This window comes from Mandrillus leucophaeus, unplaced genomic scaffold (genome assembly GCF_000951045.1).
Source record: "Mandrillus leucophaeus isolate KB7577 unplaced genomic scaffold, Mleu.le_1.0 Scaffold815, whole genome shotgun sequence".
Taxonomy (NCBI): domain Eukaryota; kingdom Metazoa; phylum Chordata; class Mammalia; order Primates; family Cercopithecidae; genus Mandrillus; species Mandrillus leucophaeus.
In genome coordinates this window covers 540,424-545,466 of record NW_012108864.1, presented here as the reverse complement: position 1 = coordinate 545,466, position 5,043 = coordinate 540,424, and the positions used below count along the sequence as shown (strand labels likewise).

The 5,043-nt window shown below is 38.1% G+C and overlaps 1 protein-coding gene across 1 annotated transcript in view; it reads left to right on the top strand.

Annotated features, from left to right (window-relative positions):
- Positions 1–5,043, top strand: part of BARD1 (BRCA1 associated RING domain 1) — an 87,468-nt gene that overhangs the window by 8,799 nt on the left and 73,626 nt on the right. The gene's annotated exons all lie outside the window — the stretch shown is intronic.

Here is a 5,043-nt window from a genome sequence, read left to right as displayed (position 1 = left end):
AATTCAAAGTAAAAATAATTTTCAATAATTATTTTGAAGGCGTCATTCCACAGTTCTGTAGCATCTCTTATTACCCTTGAGAAGTCTTATGGTATCCTGTTTCCTTGTTAAAATATATATATGACATTTAATTTTATTATTTCTTAATCTCTGGAAGCTTTTAGAATCTTGTCTAGATATCTTGGGTGTTTGAAAGTTTCATTTTTGCGAGGATCTAGTGTTGCTGAAGAATAAATTCGTGGCAGTGGAATAGCTGAGTTAACGTTGGATGCATTTATATTCTTGATAGGTATCTCCTAGTTGTAATAATTTAAAAAAATTTTTTTTCTAAAGATACGTGTTCTTGCTACGTTGTCCAGGCTGGAGCCCAGTGGCTATTCACAGGCACGATCATGACACGGTATACCTTGAACTCCTGGGCTCAAGCGATCCTCCTGCCTCAGCCTCGTGAGTAGCTGGGATTGCAGGCCTGAACTCGGCTGAAAATGTTTTTATTCCAGTATATCTTAGCTGAGCACTAGCCATCCTCACAAAGTCTGACTTTGGCACAGATGAGTTCACCTTTTGAGCTTTTCCATTGAAATTCTTCTGAATTTGGCACTCCCTTCTCTCTCAGCTTGGCTCACACACTTTCTTCCTTGTTCCCATCCCCAGTACACACAAGTGCACATACTTCTCATTCACATTTCCATTATCTTTCCTTATCTATTAACAGCAACACAAATATATATTCTAGCTCACTAGTTAGAATAATTAGTACTACTGATCAGTTATTCCCACATATTAAATCATTACTAATAGATGATAACATCTTATTGCTAGAGTGAAGGTTACAAACTATAGCTAAAGAGTTCAGTCATCTTAGGAAGGAAATTTAAAGTTGAAAACCAGAATCAAGGCATTGAGTCAAGTATTGCCAGAGAAAGCCAGAAGGCTACGGACTGCATCCTGGGGGTATGCCTACATGGAGAGGTAGGAGAAGCAGCTAAGGAAATGCTGAAATAGGCAGATAAATGTGTATTAAAATATGAAAATTCGGTGGAAGGAAAGGTTTCGGGAAAGAAGATGAGATCAGTGTTATTTCCCAGAGTGGTCAGAGAGAAAGGGACCAAAAATGCTTTGGAGAACAGTTTCAGCAGAGTGGAGGGAGTTAAAGCTAGGCAGGTGAGGAGATGGGAGTAGCTGGTATAGAGCACTCATTTGAGAACTTTTATCTGTTCAAGAAAGGGAAGAGATGGAGCAGCAGGTAGAATGGGAGGTATGATCAAAACAGTGTTTTTTTTCTGCATTGAAGGAGAGATTACCTGTTCCTGTGTAAATGCAAATGAGAGAAGAAAGGCAACTATTATGAATATATAGTGCTTTGGGAGGCAGGAAAGATATGGGAACTAGAGAGAGCAGCATATTTTAGGAAGAGTGACTAAAGGAGATTGAAATTTCCTCTGAGACTCTTGGAAGGGGTATGATGACTGGTGAAAAGATAAAAATGTATTTAGGTGGTAAAAAACCTACACCATTAAGTTCCAGTAAAGTTAATGAGATGAGGAAGCATAGAGATTGTTTTGAATAGCCATCTATTCATTTGTTTGTTTATTTATGGAATATCTAACACATGACTTTGGTAGAGATAGAAAAATGAAGAGGCTGCCGAATGGAATGGAATGTTATGTTATGTTATGTTATGTTATGTTATGTTATGTTATGTTATGTTATGTTATGTTATGTTGTGTTATTGTTTTGAGACAGAGTCTGGCTCTGTCACCCAGGCTGGAGTGCAGGGGTGTAATCTCGGCTCACCTCAACCTGTGCCTACTGGGTTCAAGTGATTCTTGTGCCTCAGCCTCCCAAGTTGCTAGGATTACAGGCGTGCACTACCATGCCTGGCTAATTTTTATATTTTTAAATTTTTATTTATTTATTTTTGAGACAGGGTCTCGCTGTGTCACTCAGGCTGGAGTGCAGTGGCTCAGTCTTGGCTCAGTGCATCCTCCAACTTCCAGGTTCAAGTGATTCTTATGCCTCAGCCTCCCAAGTTGCTGGGATTACAAGCATGCGCCACCACATCTGGCTAATTTTTGTATTTTTAGTAGAGACAGGGTTTCAGCACATTGCCCAGGCCGGTCGAGTTCCTGGCCTCAAGTGATCCTCTCGCCTCGGCCTCCCAAAGTGTTGGGATTACAGGCATGAGCCGCAGTACCCAGTTGCTACCAAATGAGTTTATAGAGAGAAGTTTATACATCTTTCTTTCTCTTTCTCTCTCCTTCCTTCCCTCCTTCCGTCTGTCTGTCTGTCTGTCTTTCTGTCTTTCTTTCTTTCTTTCCTTCTTTCCTTCTTTCTTTCTTTTCTTTCTTTTCTTTCTTTTCTTTCTTTTCTTTCTTTCTTTTTATAGTGGTTATTCACAGCCTGAGTAGGCAAGGAAGAAGTAGGCTCTGGGGCCTATCTAGCATTATAGATTGGCATCCGTGAGTGTCTAAGAGGTCAGCACAATTAGGTAGTGGAGAAGGCGGCTTGGAAATAGTTAAGTCTGGCCTGGGCTGGATACGGAATCGGAATCCAAGGTGCTCAGAAACTGAATGGAATTTTTTCAAGGTAGAGAGCAACCTGAAGGTGGAGGTTTGGCCAGGGCGATGTAATAAAAAAAAGGAAGGATATTGTGATAGGAGGAGCTTGCCACGAAATAGAATTCAGTACACTTGATGGAGAAAAGGAGGTTAGGTTTGGTAGGTCAAATAACAAAAATTATAGGCGCAGTATGAATGTTAAAAGAGATCATGTTAATTGGCAGAGTCACAAGTCGTATTTTTATCAGTACTTTGTACATACTGTGATACAAAAATCAGGCATGGTGAGTTTTTAAAAAGTAATAGGTTTTGTAATGTCAGTGAGCACCATTTTCAGTATCTTGAGAATAACATTGTGGGTGTGTACTCTGTTTTTAGCAATCTTTCTGAAAAGCTCAGTTTCACTTGAATGTTCATATCTATTAAGATGTACAGTGTGATACTTTCAATCTTGCAAGAAATGTGGAGAATTGTTTTTCTTGATATGTGCTATGTGTACAGAGGTAATTTGATGATAATGGTGTAAATACCTAAAGGTTTTAGAGTTAGTATAATAAACCAAGCACAAAAAGTGCTCATCATTTAAAAGGCTTTACTTCTCTGGGTACATTACATCCACTGAGTAAAATGTCTTGGTGTATATTTATTAGTATCATTACCTTCTTAGGATTAACAAATGTAGCAGGTATTTTGATGGACAGTAGTAGGAATATTTTGTTTGCCTCTTTGCTGACTGCAGGGAACTTCATTCTGTCTGCAGACAGACTGCCAATCTGATGATTTCTGTTTACATTTGCTTAAAGAACAATTAACTTGCTGTGAACTGAAAGAATGGCTGCATTTTTCACAATATAGCTGAAAAATGGGTGGCTACTTTACCATAGTAAGAAGCACATGTTTTTTTAAATGGGAAACCGTGGTTTCTTACAGTCAAAATGACCAGATGTCCTGGTTTGTCTGGGACAGTCCTGGTTTATTCTTATTGTCCCAGTATCCTGTTCAATGATGACTCCTCTTCACTCTCAGTTTTCTCATTTGGACAATACATTATATGGTCATTCTATGTGTGGGTGACATTTTGAGGTATATGATCTACACTTCAGGGGAAGATACACCTTAGTAGTTGAAAAGAAGCAGCCAGTAGTTGGTTTTGCCTCAAGAGGTTTAGGGACACTTGAAAAAAATTGTTCCTTTCTCCAACTTTCTTTGGTAGTTACTATTTAAAATCAGCAGGTATGTTATGGCATAATATTTAACCAAGGAGTAACAGCCTTTCAAATATTCATCCCTAATACCTTCTGCTTTGAGAAAGTGAGAAATATGGTAGTGTTGGGCCTTGGATGAAGTATTGGGTATGAAATGTTTATTTAACAATGACTCAAGTCTTGATTGTTTTAATTTCTTCAAACAGCACTAACATTCTGAGAGAGCCTGTGTGCTTAGGAGGATGTGAGCACATCTTCTGTAGGTAAGTAATTATGGCTTGATGTATATAGTACAACTGTATTTTTTACTAGATAACAGTCATGTAATTTTGTTGATAATAATGGTACTTGATATTTGTGTAACTTTCAAAGTCTGCAGAGTCACCTACTGTATGTTATCTTAGTTTGGTCTTTAAAACTGTGTCTTAATTTACAAATAAGAAAACCAAAGCTCGAAGAGGATGACTTGTCCAAAGTTACAAAGCTTAGCAGACAGCTTCGCCAAATTTGAGGAAAGAAAATAATACTGTTTATATGATTCAAATAGGTGTTTTAAAATTTTCTAGTTAAGTTTTGAGTCTAGACTCAAAATTATGGAAGTATAGTTCTTATGGTTATTATATTAGTTTCCTAAGTCTGCCATAGCAACTGAACCAAAAACTGGGTGGCTTAGAAGAACAGAAGCGTATTGTCTCTCTGGTTCTGTAGGCTGGGAGTCCAAGATCAAGATGATGATAGGGTTGGTTCCTTCTGTGGGCTACGAGGGAGAATCTGCTCCATGCCTTTCCCCTAGCAATCTTTGCTGTTCCTTGACTTGGAGATGCATCACTCCGGTCTTTGCTTTCGTGTACACCTGGCATTCTTCCTTGAGTGCATGCTTCTCTCTGTTTCAAATTTCCCCTTTTTATAAGAATACCAATTATATTGGATAAAGGCTCACCCTAATGATCTCATCTTAACTTGATCATCTAGATCCCCTGTTTCCAAATTAGGTCACATTCACAGTTACTGAGGGGTGAAGACTCAAACATCTTTTAGGGGGACACAATTCAATGCATAACAGTTATTGTGAAATTATATCCATGTGACGGCCCTGGCTTATAGGTGAGAAGATTAGATTTTTATCTCTTATTTCTTGTTCAGGAGAAATCAGTTGAGAGATTAAGTGTCTTAGTTTAATTGCCTATGAGACAGGGAAAATATAGTCTCCTTTGAATTAATCTTTTAATTATTTCCAGTTATGAGTATGTTATTGTCTTGCATGAATAAACTGCATC